This window comes from Channa argus, chromosome 12, assembly GCF_033026475.1.
Source record: "Channa argus isolate prfri chromosome 12, Channa argus male v1.0, whole genome shotgun sequence".
Lineage (NCBI taxonomy): Eukaryota > Metazoa > Chordata > Actinopteri > Anabantiformes > Channidae > Channa > Channa argus.
In genome coordinates this window covers 3,694,498-3,713,173 of record NC_090208.1, presented here as the reverse complement: position 1 = coordinate 3,713,173, position 18,676 = coordinate 3,694,498, and the positions used below count along the sequence as shown (strand labels likewise).

At 41.7% G+C, this 18,676-nt stretch overlaps 1 long non-coding RNA gene across 1 annotated transcript; it reads right to left on the bottom strand.

Moving 5' to 3' along the window:
* Positions 1 to 13,842: 13,842 nt before the first annotated feature.
* On the bottom strand, positions 13,843 to 15,345 carry LOC137137079 (uncharacterized). Its single transcript, XR_010915666.1, has 3 exons — positions 14,904 to 15,345; positions 14,663 to 14,757; positions 13,843 to 14,508 (listed from the first exon to the last, which is right to left on the bottom strand). It is a non-coding gene; the product is annotated as an uncharacterized lncRNA (long non-coding RNA).
* Between the last annotated feature and the right edge of the window lie 3,331 nt (positions 15,346 to 18,676).

The following is an 18,676-nucleotide window of genomic DNA, read 5'->3' as shown; positions in this document are numbered from 1 at the left end:
ATGTTAATACAATGGGAAGTAGTCTCCTTAATGTTACTCCTGCACAAGTAGATTATCTTGTTGACAATTCTGCAGCCTCACTACGTACAATACTCGATAGTGTTGCTCCTCTAAAAAAGAAGGCAGTAAATCAGCAGAGGCGATCTCCATGGTATAGTTCACAAACACGCAAACTTAAAACAGGAAACACGAAAGTTAGAAAGGAAGTGGCGTTCCAGAAAGTTAGAAGAATCTCATTTAGCCTGGAAAAATAGTTTAAAAACGTACAAAAAAGCTCTCAGTGATGCCAGAACAGCATATTATTCATCATTAATAGAAGAAAACAAGAACAACCCCCGGTTTCTGTTCAGCACTGTAGCCAGGCTGACTAAGAGCCATAGTTCTGTTGAGCCTACTATTCCCTTAACTTTGAGCAGCAATGACTTCATGACCTTCTTTATGAATAAAATTGTAGCTATTAGAGAAAGTATTCACCAGATCCTCCCCCCAAAAATTACAGATAGATCTTCATGTACAGCAGTGCTAGAATCATGGATAAGGCCCCAATCCCTGTTAGACTGCTTTTTACCCATAGATCTCTCTGAGCTAACTTCAATTATTACCTCATGTAAACCAACAACCTGTCTGCTAGACCCTATTCCAACTAAGCTGCTCAAGGAAGCTTTACCCTTAATAGATACGTTCATATTAGATATCATCAATCTATCTTTAGAAACAGGCTATGTACCACAGGCCTATAAGGTAGCTGTAATTAAACCATTACTTAAAAAACCCTGTCTTGACCCAGGTGTTTTAGCCAATTACAGACCAATATCTAATCTCCCCTTTATTTCTAAAATAATTGAAAAAGTAGTCGCAAAACAATTATGTGATCACCTTCATAGGAATAATTTGTATGAAGAGTTTCAGTCAGGATTTAGAGTTCATCATAGTACAGAAACAGCACTGGTAAAAGTCACCAACGATCTTCTCATGGCCTCAGACAATGGACTCATCTCTATACTTGTTCTGTTAGATCTTAGTGCCGCATTTGATACCATTGATCATAACATTTTATTACAGAGACTGGAACATGAAATTGGAATTACAGGAACTGCACTAGGTTGGTTTAAATCCTATCTGTCTGATAGATTTCAATTTGTTCATGTTAATGATGAATCCTCCATGCACACAAAGGTTAGCTATGGAGTTCCACAAGGCTCTGTGTTAGGACCAATACTTTTTACTTTATATATGTCTCCTTTAGGCAACATTATTAGAAAACACTCCATAAATTTCCACTGTTATGCTGATGATACCCAGCTATATTTATCTATGGAACCAGATGAAAATAATCAGTTAATAAAGCTTCAAGCATGCCTACAAGACATCAAGGCCTGGATGTCCCACAATTTTTTACTTTTAAACTCAGACAAAACTGAAGTCATAGTATTTGGGCCCAAAAATATCAGAGATATGATGTCCAACCATATTGTTACCCTAGATGGCATAAGTCTGGCCTCCAGTACTACTGCAAGGAACCTTGGAGTTATTTTTGATCAGGATCTGTCCTTTAAGTCACATATAAAACAAATCTCTAGAACAGCCTTCTTCCACCTACGGAACATTGCCAAAATTAGGAGCATACTGTCTCAAAGTGATGCCGAAAAACTGGTCCATGCATTTGTTACTTCTAGGTTGGACTACTGTAATTCCCTACTTTCAGGATGCCCCAGTAACTCCCTAAAGAGCCTGCAATTAATCCAAAATGCTGCAGCAAGAGTGCTGACTGGAACTAGCAAGAGAGATCATATTTCACCTTCACTAGCTTCTCTCCATTGGCTTCCCATTAAATTTAGAATAGAATTTAAAACCCTGCTTCTTACATATAAAGCTCTGAATGGTCAGGCTCCATCATATATAGAAGACCTCATAGCACCATATCATCCCAGTAGACCACTTCGCTCTCAGAATGCCGGCCTACTTGTGGTTCCTAGAATTTCCAAAGGTAGAATGGGAGGTAGAGCCTTTAGCTATCAAGCTCCTCTTCTGTGGAACCAGCTCCCAGTTCAGATTCGGGAAGCAGACACCCTCTCTACTTTTAAGTCTAGGCTTAAAACCTTCCTTTTTAATAAAGCATATAGTTAGTTATAGTTATGCTGCCATAGGCTTAGACTGCTGGGGGACCCACCCCCCAATGCACTGAGCTCCTTTCCTCCTCTTGACCATCTCTCCTCTCCTCTCACCCCGCAATTCTCACCACTGTATGTCATTAACTCTGTGTGCTCTCTCCCGTAGTTGTCTTTGTCCTCCTCTGTCCCCCTCTCTCTGTCCCTTTCTGCAGGTGTCCCCCGGCTTTGAAGCTGTGTGTCTTCCAGCGTGCAGCTACTGGTCCTACCAATCTGCCCGATGTTTTGTTGTTGCTTTTTGTTGCTCTGTTCTTTTCTCTCTCGCCTTTCCACTCACCCCAACCGGTCGAGGCAGATGGCCGTCCACCCTGAGCCTGGTTCTGCTGGAGGTTTCTTCCGTTAAAGGGAGTTTTTCCTCTCCACTGTTGCCTATGGCTTGCTCCAGGGGGAATTGTTGGGTTCTCTTTATATATCTTTATAATCTTGACTTTATTCTGTAAAGTGCCCTGAGATGACTTTGTTGTGAATTGGCGCTATATAAATAAAGTTGAATTGAATTGAATTGAATTGAATTGAGTCTGAAGCTGGAAGTTGAAGGGGTGATGTTCAATGTTGTGAGTGGTTATGCCCCACAGGTAGGATGTGAGTTAGAAGAGAAGGAGAAATTCTGGAGTGAGTTAGATGAAGTGATGCAGAGCATCTCCAGAGGTGAGAGAGTCATTGGTGTAGATTTCAATGGACATGTAGGTGAAGGGAACAGAGGTGATGAGACTGTTATGGGCAGGTTTGGTGTTCAGGACAGGAACGCAGAAGGTCAGATGGTGGTTGACTTTGCAAAGAGGATGGAAATGGCTGTAGTAAACACTTTCTTTCAGAAGAGGCAGGAACATAGGGTGACGTACAAGAGCGGAGGTAGAAGCACTCAGGTGGACGACATCTTGTGTAGACGTTGTAATCTGAAAGAGATCAGTGACTATAAAGTGATGGTAGGGGAGAGTGTAGCCAGACAACACAGGATGGTGGTGTGTAAAATGATGCTGGTGGTGAGGAAGATAAGGAGGACTAAGGCAGAGCAGAGGACGAAGTGGTGGAAGTTGAAAAAGGAAGAATGTCGTTTAGTTTTCAGGGAGGAGCTGAGACAGACTCTGGGTGGTTTGGAGGTGCTTCCAGATGACTGGACTACTACAGCTAATTTGATCAGGGAGACAGGTAGGAGGGTACTCGGTGTGTCATCTGGAAAGAGGAAAGCGGACAAGGAGACTTGGTGGTGGAACGAGGAAGTTCAGGATTGTATACAGAGAAAGAGGTTAGCTTAGAAGAAGTGGGACACTGAGAGGACTGAAGAGAGTAGACGGGAGTACAGGGAGATACAGCGTAAGGTGAAGATAGAGGTGGCAAAGGCCAAACAAAGAGCATATGAGGAATTGTATGCTAGGTTGGACACTAAAGAGGGAGAGGTGGATTTGTACAGGTTGGCCAGACAAAGAGATAGAGATGGAAAGGATGTGCAGCAGGTTAGTTTGATTCAAGATAAGGATGGAAATGTATTGACAGGTGCCAGGAGTGTGATGGGAAGATGGAAGGAGAACTTTGAAGAGTTGATGAACGAGGAAAATGAAAGGGAACGAAGAGTAGAAGAGGTGACTGGTGTGGAGCAGGAAGTAGCAAAGATTAGTAAGAGTGAAGTGAGGAGGACATTGAAGAGGATGAAGAGCGGAAAGGCAGTTGGTCCTGATGACATACCTGTGGAGGTATGGAAGTGTCTAGGAGAGGTGGCAGTAGAGTTTCTGACTAGTTTGTTTAACAAGATCTTGGAGAGTGAGAGGATGCTGAGGACTGGAGGAGAAGTGTACTGGTACCAATTTTTAAGAACAAGGGAGATGTGCAGAGCTGTGGCAACTACAGAGGAATAAAGCTGATGAGCCAAACAATGAAGTTGTGGGAAAGAGTAGTGGAAGCTCGGCTAAGGGCAGAGGTGAACATTTGTGAGCAGCAATATGGTTTCATGCCTAGAAAGAGTCCAACAGATGCAGTATTTGCTTTGAGGACGCTGATGGAGAAGTACAGAGAGGGTCATAGGGAGTTGCATTGTGTCTTCGTAGATTTAGAAAAAGCGTATGAAAGGGTGCCGAGAGAGGAGCTGTGGTATTGTATGAGGACGTCTGGAGTGGCAGAGAAGTATGTTAGAGTGGTGCAGGACATGTATGAGAGCTGTAAGACAGTGGTGAGGTGCTGTAGGTGTGACAGAGGAGTTCAAGGTGGAGGTGGGTGTGCACCAAGGATCGGCTTTGAGCCCCTGCTTGTTTGCTCTGGTGATGGACAGACTGACAGATGAGGTTAGACAAGAATCTCCCTGGACTATGATGTTTGCAGATGACATTGTTATTTGTAGTGAGAGCAGGGAGCAGGTGGAGAAAAATCTAGAGAGGTGGAGGTCTGCTCTGGAAAACAGAGGAATGAAGCTTAGTCGCAGTAAGACAGAATACATGTGTGTCAATGAGAGGGACCCAGGTGGAACAGTGAGGTTACAGGGAGCAGAGGTGAAGAAGGTGCAGGACTTTAAGTACTTAGGGTCAACGGTTCAGAGCAACGGTGAGTGTGGAAAAGAGGTGAAGAGGCGAGTGCAGGCAGGTTGGAACGGGTGGAGAAAAGTGTCAGGTGTGTTGTGTGATAAAAGAGTATCAGCGAGAATGAAAGGAAAGATGTTCAAGACGGTGGTGAGACCAGCAATGTTGTTCGGCTTAGAGACAGTGGCACTGAAGAAAATACAGGAGGCAGAGCTGGAGGTAGCAGAGCTTAAGATGTTGAGGTTCTCTTTGGGAGTGACGAGGATGGACAGGATCAGGAATGAGTACATCAGAGGGACAGCTCATGTTAGATGTTTTGGAGATAAAGTCAGAGAGGCCAGATTGAGGTGGTTTGGACATGTTCAGAGGAGAAACTGTGAATATATCGGTAGAAGGATGCTGAGGTTGGAGCTGCCAGGCAGGAGGTCTAGAGGAAGACCAAAGAGGAGATTTATGGATGTAGTGAGGGAGGACATGAAGTTAGTTGGTGTGAGTGAAGAGGATGCAGAGGATAGAGTTAGATGGAGGCACATGATTCACTGTGGCGACCCCTGAAAGGGAGCAGCCGAAAGGAAAAGAAGAAGAAGAAGAAGTTAGATGAAGTGATGCAGAGCATCTCCAGAGGTGAGAGAGTGGTCATTGGTGCAAATTTCAATGGGCATGTAGGTGAAGGGAACAGAGGTGATGAGAATGTGATGGGCAGGTTTGGTCTTCAGGACAGGAACACAGAAGGACAGATGGTGGTTGACTTTGCAAAGAGGATGGAAATGCCTGTAGTGAACACTTTCTTTCAGAAGAGGCAGGAACATAGGGTGACATATAAGAGTGGAGGTAGAAGCACTCAGGTGGACGACATCTTGTGTAGACGCTGTAATCTGAAAGAGATCAGTGACTGTAAAGCATTGGTAGGGGAGACTGTAGCCAGACAACACAGGATGGTGGTGTGTAAAATGATGCTGGTGGTGAGGAAGATGAAGAGGACTAAGGCAGAGCAGAGGACGAAGGGGTGGAAGTTGAAAAAGGAAGAATGTTGTGTAGTTTTCAGGAAGGAGTTGAGACAGAATCTGGGTGGTTTGGAGGTGCTTCCAGATGACTGGACTACTACAGCTAATGTGATCAGGGAGACAGGTAGGAGGGTACTTGGTGTGTCATCTGGAAAGAGGAAAGTTCAGGAGTGTATACAGAGAAAGAGGTTAGCTAAGAAGAAGTGGGACACTGAGAGGACTGAAGAGAGTAGACAGGAGTACAGGGAGATACAGCGTAAGGTGAAGGTAGAGGTGGCAAAGGCCAAACAAAGAGCATATGAGGACTTGTATGTTAGGTTGGACACTAAAGAGGGAGAGGTGGATTTGTAAAGGTTGGCCAGACAAAGAGATAGAGATGGAAAGGATGTGCAGCAGGTTAGGGTGATTAAAGATAAGGATGGAAATGTATTGACTGGTGCCAGGAGTGTGATGGGAAGATGGAAGGAGAACTTTGAAGAGTTGATGAACGAGGAAAATGAAAGGGAACGAAGAGTAGAAGAGGTGACTGGTGTGGAGCAGGAAGTAGCAAAGATTAGTAAGAGTGAAGTGAGGAGGACATTGAAGAGGATGAAGAGCGGAAAGGCAGTTGGTCCTGATGACATACCTGTGGAGGTATGGAAGTGTCTAGGAGAGGTGGCAGTAGAGTTTCTGACTAGTTTGTTTAACAAGATCTTGGAGAGTGAGAGGATGCTGAGGACTGGAGGAGAAGTGTACTGGTACCAATTTTTAAGAACAAGGGAGATGTGCAGAGCTGTGGCAACTACAGAGGAATAAAGCTGATGAGCCAAACAATGAAGTTGTGGGAAAGAGTAGTGGAAGCTCGGCTAAGGGCAGAGGTGAGTATTTGTGAGCAGCAATATGGTTTCATGCCTAGAAAGAGAACAACAGATGCAGTATTTGCTTTGAGGATGCTGATGGAGAAGTACAGAGAGGGTCATAGGGAGTTGCATTGTGTCTTCGTAGATTTAGATAAAGCGTATGACAGGGTGCAGAGAGAGGAGCTGTGGTATTGTATGAGGACGTCTGGAGCGGCAGAGAAGTATGTTAGAGTGGTGCAGGACAGGTATGAGAGCTGTAAGACAGTGGTGAGGTGCTGTAGGTGTGACAGAGGAGTTCAAGGTGGAGGTGGGTCTGCATCAAGGATCAGCTCTGAGCCCCTTCTTGTTTGCTCTGGTGATGGACAGACTGACAGATGAGGTTAGACAGGAATCTCCATGGACTATGATGTTTGCAGATGACATTGTGATTTGTAGTGAGAGCAGGGAGCAGGTGGAGGAAAATCTAGAGAGGTGGAGGTCTGCTCTGGAAAACAGAGGAATGAAGCTTAGCCGCAGCAAGACAGAATACATGTGTGTGAATGAGAGGGACCCAGGTGGAACAGTGAGGTTACAGGGAGCAGAGGTGAAGAAGGTGCAGGACTTTAAGTACTCAGGGTCAACGGTTCTGGGCAACGGAGAGTGTGGAAAAGAGGTGAAGCGGCGAGTGCAGGCAGGTTGGAACGGGTGGAGAAAAGTGTCAGGTGTGTTGTGTGATAAAAGAGTATCAGCGAGAATGAAAGGAAAGATGTTCAAGACGGTGGTGAGACCAGAGATATTGTTCGGCTTAGAGACAGTGGCACTGAAGAAAAGACAGGAGGCAGAGCTGGAGGTAGCAGAGCTTAAGATGTTGAGACCAGCAGCTGTACAATGAGTTGGGTTGTATATTCCGTGAGGTAGGGTTTGATCTTCCTGATGTTGTAGAAGACAAATCTGCTGCCCTAGAGACTGAGGAGATGTGATCCTTAAAGCTCAGTTGGTCGTTGATGATGACCCCAGATTTCTGGCCAACTAAGTGGGACAATCATTGTAGATCCAATGTTGATGCTGACGCTATGTTGTGTCGAAGGTCTGACTGGGAAGACAAGGACTTCGGACTTGGAGACGTTGAGCTGAAGATGTCTTTCTCTCATCCAGGCGGAGATGTCTGAGAGACAGGCAGAAATGCGCAATGAGACAGTGAAGTCGTCCGGTGGAAAGGACAGGAAGAGCTGAGAAGTGAATTTTTAATGGAAGTTTATTTCAGAATTCCAAGTATATTATAAATATTGTATTTAGAAATTATTTATAGATGTATTAATTGTTCAATTTGTAAATGTAAACATTTCCTCTTTTATTAGTCAATTAAAGTATTACATTATATATTGTGATCATTTAGTCTATTTCTGATGGATTAAACAAATGTTAACATTCTTGTTCTTTGATGATGGTTCAGTGTGTCACAGTGCTCTACAACACAACATACTGATGTTTTTTATGTAATATTTAACAATGTAGAAAACCTACTAAAAACATTGTATAATGGTAAAAAATACAAAGTGGGTGAAGCTTGTCCTGGATTATATAACAGCAATTAGACATTTAGACAAAACTGTAGAATCACAAGGTGTCATTGGGACAATGAGTTTCTCCCCTTAATAACCACAAAAAAGCAGCAAAGACAAAATAGGACAATGCAGCATCATGCTGCTATTTATTCATGTAGGACAGTTTAAGACATTGTGCTATGGACCAACAGTTTTTTCATCAGTAATTTTACTTGATAGCAAAAGGGTGAATATATATGTTTTTCAAATCCTGAAACAAAATGTAACTGCAGTTATTAAGTTTTATCAACACGTAAAATCCACATGACTTGTTATCAGCAATGAATGTGTTAAATGTAAATTAAAGAAGTAGTGTAGCTTTTCCCACATTTCACATGGTTTCTCTCCTGTGTGAACACGTTGATGCCTTTTCAGTTGCACAACATGTGTGAAAGATGCCCCACAGTGTTCACACCAATACGGTTTTTCTGCAGTGTGAATACGCTGGTGTGTTTTTATGGAACCTAAAGTATTAAAAGCTTTTCCACAATCTTACACCAATATGGTTTCTCTCCATTGTCAAGTCAAGTGGCTTTTATTGTCATTTCTACTATACACAGTTTTACACAGTACACAGTGGAAATGAGATAACGTTCCTCCAGAACCAAGGTGCTACAAGCTATGTAAAGTGCATCGAGTGCAACCTAGTGCAAACAGTGCAGACAAAAAACAGTACAGACAGACAGTGTAGACAGACAACACAAAATAACACAGGACAGGAGACAAAACATGAGACAGTAAACCTATTGTATACTAAGATTTTACAGTACAGTACAGTCAAATGTGCTAAAGGTGCAAAAAGCAGCATGTAAACAGTAAAGTGCAGTTAAATGTGCAGCATGTAAACAGTGAAATGTGTAAAAAACAGCAGGTAAACACTGTAGTGCAGTTAAGTAAAGAATATTAATAAATAAATAAATAAATGATGTCGGAATGAATTGAGATGAGTAATGAGTGATGAGAGTGTGTTGAGTTTGGGTTGAAGTGTGTGTAAGTTCCATTTCAGTTCTGTGTATTGAGGAGCCTGATGGCTTGCGGGAAAAAACTGTTGCATAGTCTGGATGTGGTGGCCCGAATGCTTCTGAACCTCTCTCCTGATGGCAGGAGTGTGAAGAGTGTGTGTGACGGGTGTGTGGGGTCTTCCACAGTGCTGTTGGCTTTGCGGATGCAGCGTGTGGTGTAAATGTGCATAATAGAGGGCAGAGAGACTCCAATGATCTTCTCAGCTGTCCTCACTATCCTCTGTAGGGTCTTGCGATCCGAGACGGTGCAGTTCCCAAACCAGGCAGTGATGCAGCTGCTAAGGATGCTCTCAATGGTCCCTCTGTAGAACATGGTCAGGATGGGGGGAGGGAGATGGGCTTTCCTCAGCCTTCTCAGGAAGTAGAGATGCTGCTGTGCTTTCTTGGTGATGGAGATGGTGTTGACTGACCAGGTGAGGTTGTCCACCAGATGAACACCAAGGAATTTGGTGCTCTTGACGATCTCCACTAAGGATCCATCGATAATCAGTGGAGAATCAGAATCGCTCTCTGCTCTCCTGAAGTCCACAACCATCTCTTTAGATTTGTCAACGTTCAGAAACAGGTTGTTTGCTTTGTAAGCTGACTCCTCGTTCTTGCTGATTAGACCCACCACGGTCGTGTCATCGGCAAACTTGACTATGTGGTTCGAACTTTGCATCAGTCGTGCTTCAGCAGAGTGAACAGCAGAGGGCTGAGCACACAGCCCTGAGGGGCCCCGGTGCTCAGTGTGGTGGTGCTGGAGATGCTGTTCCCGATCCGGACTGACTGAGGTCTTCCAGTCAGGAAGTCCAGAATCCAGTTGTAGAGAGAAGTGTTCAGGCCCAGTATGCTCAACTTCTCAATCAGGTGCTGAAGGATGATTGTGTTGAATGCTGAGCTGAAGTCAATGAACAGCATCTGTACGTATGGGTCCTTATTGTCCAGGTGGGTGAGGGCCAGATGGAGGGTCGTGGAGATGGCATCGTCCGTGGAACGATTTGGACGATATGCAAACCGCATGGGGTCCAGGGAGGTTGGGAGTTGGGTCTTAATGTGCCTCATGACGAGCCTCTCGAAGCACTTCATCACGATGGGTGTGAGCGTGACGGGACGATAGTCATTGAGGCAGGAGACAGTAGACTTCTTAGGCACGGGCACAATGGTCGTTGTCCTGAGGCATGTAGGAACTACGTTGCTGCTCAGGGAGATGTTGAAGATGTCTGTGAAGACATCCGCTAGCTGTTCTGCACATTCCCTGAGCACTCTGCCAGGAATGTTGTCTGGTCCAGCAGACTTCTGTGGGTTAGTTTTCCTCACTTCAGCTGTGGTTAGACAGAGCACCTGGTCACTGGGAGGAGGGGTGGTCTTCCTCGCCTTCACGTTGTTCTGTACTTCAAACCGGGCGTAGAAGTGGTTCAGTGTATCTGGGAGGGAGGCATCATGGCCACAAACAGGTGATGTTGTCTTGTAGTTCGTGATCCCCTGGATGCCCTGCCATAAGCGCCAGGTGTCTCCACTGTCTTGGAAGTGGTCGTAGATTTTCTTTGTGAGTGCGCGCTTTGTCTCTCTAATGGCACGGGACAGTTTGGCCCTTGCTGTTCTTAAGGCCGTCTTGTCCCCTGTTCTGAAGCCAGAGTCTCTTTGTTTCAGCAGCACACGCACATTAGCATTTATCCACGGCTTCCTGTTGGAGCGTGTAGTGATGGTCTTGGAGAAGATCACGTCATCAACACACTTGCCGATGTAGCTGGTTACTGGTGTGAAAACGATGGTGGAGTTTTAGGCAAATTGACCACCTGAAAGATTTCCCACATAGGTCACGGCTGCGTTCTTGAGTTGCCACGATATAAAACCACAAATGACATGATTACTGTGTCTTTGGATGATAAAACAAAGTATCTTTGACTAATGCATTTCTACTTAATTCAATCCACTGTGGTAACATGTCAGAAAGGTTGGTACTAATCTCTACAGAAATTTAACTGATCACCACAGATGCACATAACTTGTTAACATGGTTGTTTTTAACATGTCTCGTGGCAATTTCCAGATTTGACATGTACATTTAGTTTTCTTGTGTCTAACATAGGAGAAAAAGACTGTGGGGCCAAGTGGACTGTGGACCTGAAGCCAAAATGAGTAAATTTGAAACAGAATAATGCAGAACATGCTGCAGTCAAATAAAATCCTGAATTGCTCCGTAATGTATAAAAAACAATGAGAGACAGAAGTGACAGGATTTATATTTTACTTAAAACATTACAAGGAAAAGTACTTGACTATTTGTTTCTCTTTCTGTGGATCAGTGCTTTTAAAATTAAAATTACTGAGTACTGTGGTACTGTGGATGGAGAGACTATCAGCCTGCACCTGCTTTAATAAAGTGATTCATGTGTCGCTTGTGGAGAAAGTGGTTAATTGTGAAATGTGTAAAGTAATATGATTGTAACGTGTGATGCAACAATATTAGAAATGTAGTGGAGCCATAATTCAATCTACTGAAGTAAAGTACAAATACATGAAAATTGTACTTAAGTACAGTAATGAAGCACTTGTACTTTTTTACTTTCCAGAACTGGTTGCAGACTTAAAATATTGAATGGAATAAAAAAAGGAACAAAATCCGACTTGGAAAAATTTAAATGATTGGATTCTACTGATATTTCAAAATGTTTCCTGTAATTAGCATCAAACGTCTCCAATATTGTAATGAGTCATTTAGCCTATTTTTATTGGAGAAAAGTGGTCACATGTTTGGTTTGTTTTAAGTTTTTTATTTCATTTTAATTAAATGTTTTAACTTTATTGTGTAGGAATCGATAAAGAAGAAGAAGCAGCCTTCATCTTCACCCAACTTTCCCCTTTCCATCAACTTTGGTTGAGATTGAAAACACATGAAATGATTCAGTTCTTGCAGCAGTCAGGATAATTAAGATCAATCATTATTTAAAATATGTCAAAATTTCCAGTGGTTTTGGTACCAAATACCAAATTATCTGTAAGGTAACAATCCACTACAGAGTTTGCTCTTGTGGATAAAATCCCCAAACTGCCCACAGTTACTTTGCTTCAGAAACACTGTAATTATCTGAGAAAAGCTTTAAATTGCAGACAAATATAAGAGAAATTTACTGTACGATTTACTGTTTGCTCCTTAACTTGTAAATCCCTGTAGATCAGTGGTGGAAATAAAACTTATTTTATTAACTGCTACTTTGAGCCACAAGAGGGCAGCACTAACCCTGTTCTACACAGGAAGACTGTCAAGCTGCAGGTTTTGTCTTGGAAAAGAACATTTACTCTTAGATTTTGTCCTCATTCAAAGATTTCTGAGGCTCCTGAGTTTATCACTTGCTCTCTGGACATTTTCTCAGTGGTTGTATCAGTGTTTTATTCTTGAAATGACAGAACTCTTAGACTGTTACTGTCACTGTTTGATGTTACGACATGAATAATTTAGAAATACAAGAGAAAAAAGCATCAGATCATAGTTTTATGTGTAGTAACATTACTTAGTTCATGCCCCATAAATCATGTACTTACTTACTTTTACTTGGTACTTGATACATTTACCAGAGTAAACTTATTTGTGTATTTGTACTTTTACTTAAGTACAGTTTTTGAGTACCTAACCTCCACAAACGGTCTGTGGCTCTATGAAGACACAAAAGCTTCATTCTGAATGATTATTTCCAGGTGGTTACACCCTGATGAAAACGTGAATATAAATGATACATTGCATTTCTGCTAATAGATCCTGGATATTTAAGGGCAGAAAATGTCTCAACAAAACTCTGGACCGGTATTTAGTTCAGTTATTTTTCTAGATCTGATCTAAAACCAGAATGAATGGATAATACACAGACCTTTGAGTCTCGTCCTTGTGTCTGAAGCCCTTTGCTTTTAATATCACTACGTTATTGAGCTTTTTTTGTGGAGTTTTGACCATTGATGTAGTTTTATGGACATTTTCACTTTACTTTGAAGTCTGTTTGGTGCCACTTGCAGTATAGTAAACTGTCATGCTCTGTGTGACTAATGTAACATGTATTTTAGATGTGGGATTTTGCAACTGTACAAAATCTGAATTGTTGTGAAAAGCTTTTTAATGGTTCCATTAATTTTCATACTTAATAACTTATTGTTGTTGTCATTAGTCATTGATTGTGCATTTTACCCTCATTTATATTATTTTTTTATTTGATCTTTTTTAGATGATATTTTAATTTGTTTCCTTGCCCCTATAGCTACTAGCAGTTTTAGTTCTACCAATATTTGTAGCATTATTAACGGTTGAAACCTGGAAGCTGTTGAAGAAGAATCTGTACAGTGGCTCAGCTCTCTCCTGTTCAGAGTTTAGGTTCAGTTGGAACAACCAAGGAGGAGGAAACAAACATGATGAACAACAGTGGTGACCCAGTGAACTCTTCAAGTGACAATGAAATACTGGGAATCAGTGGGTGTTTCTACTCTGAGTCACTCACAGTGTCGAGCTCTGTAGCAGCAAAGCAATGGCTCATTCTAACACAAGCTGCATTAAATGCTATGTGTTCATTATTGAGGTCATAGTGGTGGTGGAGTTACACTGCAGTGATTATATTAAGTAGTGGCTTTAATAGTTTTCCACCCTAGTCAAAATAAATGAATCAGTAATTTGATTTATACCATGTTTTTAAAGTAGAAGTTCATTCAATGATCATTTTGTGAATTGTTGGTTAAATAAAAGTCACAAACAGCTCAGAGATGCAGGTGCCTTTATTAAAATCATCATGTGAATCAAATCATCAACAATGTTCAGAGAAGAAATGACTGAACAGGAAACTTCTATTCTTGTGGGATCATTGTGTGACTCCTCTCCTGCACAGCTGTTAGTCACTGCTGGATAATCAGAGCTAAACTACTGGTGGATGAAAGAAGACTCTGCTCTATACAAGGTGAACAGCAGCTCACACTGCAGTGGAGAACATGAACGTCTGCTGCAGGAACCCTGGATGTCTGATTGAACAACTTCACTACTCTACACACTCTGCTATGTGGATTATTAGAGGAGCTTTAAGATCAGACTGTGTCTAAAATAATTAATTCTTTACAGACATTTGTTCCAAACACATGGTGGAAATCAGGTGTAGTTGGAGGTTTTATGTGAACAAGTGGAGACACATCAAGAAAAGAGAGGAGAAAGAAACAGCTGGTGTTCAATGCTGCTGTTGCTGGAAGCCGAATGATAGAATCCTTCATCTACACTGCTGTGTTGAAGACTCGGAAGAACACCGCTATTGTTGTGACAAGAGACTTCTCTTGTACTGCTTGTGGTCCACTGGTGAGTTTGTTGTCAGCTGCTAACACTCCTGCCAGGAACCAAGAACCATCCTGCCGACACATCAACGGACCTCCAGAAAACCCCTGAAGAAAAATGAAAAAGTTCAAGTCCAGTATGGTCATTCTGACCCTGACCTCTGACCCTTTAAAGGACCAACAGACACTTTGATAAAATACAAACACACACCAACACACTGTGTGTAGGAACAATAATAAAAATACTAATCTGATTATTCACCTGCTCCACTGTCAAAGCTTGAATACAAATGTTGTCACTCGATGTGTCCTCACAGTCCACCACAGAGGTCTGGAATTCCTGCAGAACTTGTTCCACTAAAGTTGGGAGAATCAGAAAATGGTGACAAGTGGCATCAGAAGCAGGTTGTAATTATCTCTCTAACTTTACTATGTTTAATGGAAAGAGGTGAAATGATGCAGACAGTTCACATTACTGTGTCAGACTAGTGTCAGGGACTCACCCCCTCCTGCCCCGGAGCTCCAGCCTGCAACCCAGCACGTGGAGCCCACACTGAAGTTTCGTCCGGTGTCCACACAGATGGGCAGGATGGAGTCGGACAGGGGGGCGGGGGTCGCCAGATGCAGCGCTGCTTCATTAGGCCCAGTGTGGTTGATCAGAGTGATGTCTGTCACATTCAGTTTCACCTCAAAGGGGTTGAAGCCGTTCTGTTTCAGACGACCCAGGACCACGGTCCAATCAGATGCTGTGGCTGAACTGAGGGAGATAACATGAGCTAAATTAGGACTGAGGACAACTCAACACTTTAAAACATGTGAGAACATGACTCCAGGTGTCTCACCTTGAGAAACAGTCGGCACTGCTCAGCACAAAGTCCTCGTTCACCAGAGTCCCACCACACACATGACGTCCATCCTTCTGTAGACTCGCCATCCATGGCCACTTACCATCTGTAACCTTCACGCCTAGTCCCAGAAGACGATTACTCAGTGGGACCTGGCCACAGACATCAGCTGGAGACACATTTGAGCTTTAAAGCCTTGAAAATTTCAACTGTTTAGTTAAACCCACATAGATTAATTTTAGATGATGGTGGAGATCCCACAGTTTCCAAAGAGACCAAAATAATGTCCAAGATTCCTCTGATTTTTCACTTTGATGCAGAGGAGTCTTTGTGTGATGAGACACTGAGAATGACTGATTTGATCCAAGTGTTGAAATGGGTCAGAGCCATCACAGAGCCTGGACATGACAGGAAGTCAAGTTTGAAGCAGATCATCAACAATGTTCAGAGAAGAAATGAACCTACAAGCTCTTAGTGATGATTTAGTGATTTTCTTATGAAATGTTTTGACATTTTGTTCTAATTCAAAACATCAGTTGTTGGAATTGTCTGAATCCATTTGTGGAAATACTGCAGCTGATTTGCTCCAAAGGTTTGACACAAACCTCTGACAATCTTATCCAACAACAGTGTGAAGATCATCTTTAACTAAATCAGACAGGAGCAAACTGGGACTTACCATCCAGCTGTGAGAGACTCTCTGAAACACAGAACACAAAGAAACTGTTGAGGCTTTTCTGATACTTCTTGTACAACATTTGGACATGTGGTGGAAACAGGAGAGGATTGATTTTTATCATCTCTAACATTTATTACTAAACTCATTCAAGCACATTTTACAGAAAAGTAAAAAGAAAAAAGGTTAATAAACCAAAATTCAGTTGTTACCGCTGAAACAAAAAAAATAAATAAAAAATTCACTTTAATCATAAACAATGTGTTTTTTTTTCAAGCTGGATTCAAATCAACACCAGATAATATTTCCTGACAAGCTGCATCGTTACTAAAAACATATTTTAGATTATTTTAAACACTATTCATTAGGAGCAAGTTGGGCGGCTGTAGCTCAGTTAGTAAAGTAATCTTCCACGGACCACAGGGTCAGTGGTTCTATCTCTGGTCTCGTCTATATGTCAAAGTGTCTCTGGCAAGACACTGAACCCCTAACAGCCCCTTCCCCTCCCCAGCTGTGCAGTGCTGGTCCAAGCCTGATAGAAATTGGGGAGGTTGTGTCAGGAAGGGCATCCGGCGTAAAAACTACCAAATCAACATGCGGACATTAATCCGGTGTGGCGACACTGAACTCACAGGATAAAAATTACATCCAACATCCAACTTCTTGTGGAAATATTGGAGTCTCCTGCTTATCAATAGTGTCTCCCTGACTAAAAAATATACAACATCCTGATGATCTGATATTTCTATAAAACCAAAGTGTGAAGATGATCCACAATGAAACCAGACATGTGGTTTATACAGAGGAAGATTGATTTTTTATCATTTCTAACATTTATTACTAATTATTAACACATTTCTGTTTAAACATTATTAAATTGTTTGTTAGTTTTATTTTTGCCACAAAATTTAACAGATGACAGTAAATTTTAGATTCCAAAGTAAAAAAAGTAATCAAAATTTTGATCTTGGAGCGAATTTTACTTTTAGTAAATATGGAAATATATGCAAAGCAATACAAAAAATCTAATGACATAATTTTAATTAATATAAATGACTTGAATAACTAAATGTTTGCTTCGGAATTATAAATGTTATTTAATTTAATAAATATTTGAAAAAAAAAGAATTTAAAATGTGTCTCCTTTATTTAAGAACCAGAATAATTCTTCACTGTCTACATGCAGAAATGTCCATAACAATCTAAAATATGAGCTAATATGCTGAGGAAATAAATTCATAAATGTTCATCATTCCATCAGTTTCTCACTCACTATGAAACACGATTTCTTTCCTGGTTCAGTTTCTCCCATCAGCTCAGGGTTTCCACTTCAGATCATGTGGTCTGTCAGATGTGTGCTGGCTCACACAAGCTCAACAGTTTGTGATGGTCAGTTTGGGGGTTCAGGGTCTTGTCCAGGTACATTTCCACATATGACTCTACACAGTCGGGCTGAGAATCACGGAAGCTACGGTCGACAGGTGGACAGTCACCACCTGAGCCACTGCTGCCCCCTCACCACAGATCTCAGTTCATTTTATTGCGTTTTTTTCTTTTATATTATATATTACATATATTTTTTACACATTGAATGTTGGACTTCAAAGAGTTTTTTAAGAATTGACTCAGTTTGGACAGTTTTTATTCCCTTCTGTCATCATTTTAATCTAAAGAAACATTAGTATTGCACCTAGTATTTTACTTGATTAAGAGGTTTTACTTGTTCCCCAGTGTTTCCCTCACACAGCAGTAAGTAGCTCTGAAACCTGATTGGTTCAGGTGTGGACAGTGAGGAGGTTCTTACCTGGTGTCAGCAGAGTCAGCAGAGTCACCACACACATCACTTTGTAGGAAGCCATCGCTGCAAGTGTCAAGTCCTCACATCTGACATGGTATAAATACCTTGTTCTCCCCCCTCCCTCCCTCAGACACACCTCTCTCTGCTTCTTTGACAAGCAATGCATCAAACTAAACCATTGTTGTGTCTTTTTACCAAACCAAGTTCAAGTCTTTTCCAGTTCAAAGAGATTCTGCACCATGTTCCTCAATCATTACTTCAGAAGCTGGATGGACGTCTTTGCTGACAAGGACTAATCATTCCTTGTTATTCATCTATAAAACCTTCCTACATACAGAAATCTAGACTTTACACAAATGATTGGACCACTTGTGATGATTCAGTGAAGAAGTTTAAATGTGCTGAGGACACGACACTGGTTGGGCTCATAACAACATCAGATGTATCAGCATAGAGAAAGGAGCTGGTCCACAGATCATAATCTTCACCTTTACATTGTGAAAAATAAAGAGATGGTTATAGTTTCTGGAAAAGGTTGTGAGGAAAACGATGACTATAATATCTGTGAACCTGAATTTACATGAGCCACAGTTAAGACATGTGGATCAGAGCTGTGTGATATGAACAACATCTCATATCCTGATAGAGTTAATGAAAAATAAATTCAGCATAGAACAAAATGTGCAGCACACTTTGTGGTTCTTATCTGAAGATTATCTCTGGACTGTTGGACATTATTCTTGTGTAGGTGCTAACAGAGTGGTGTCTGTTGTGGTGATGCTGGAACGTACAGGCACGATGTTCCAAGTGAGGAGAAAGATTTGCAGAACTAGGCTGAAATGAATCATCAGTAAATTGTTTGTCATGCAAGAGACGCAATAAAACCACATGCTACAGTCAAGGTTGTGTTAAAATTGAAGGTGTGTTAATTGATTCACAACCTGAATGAAGCACTGA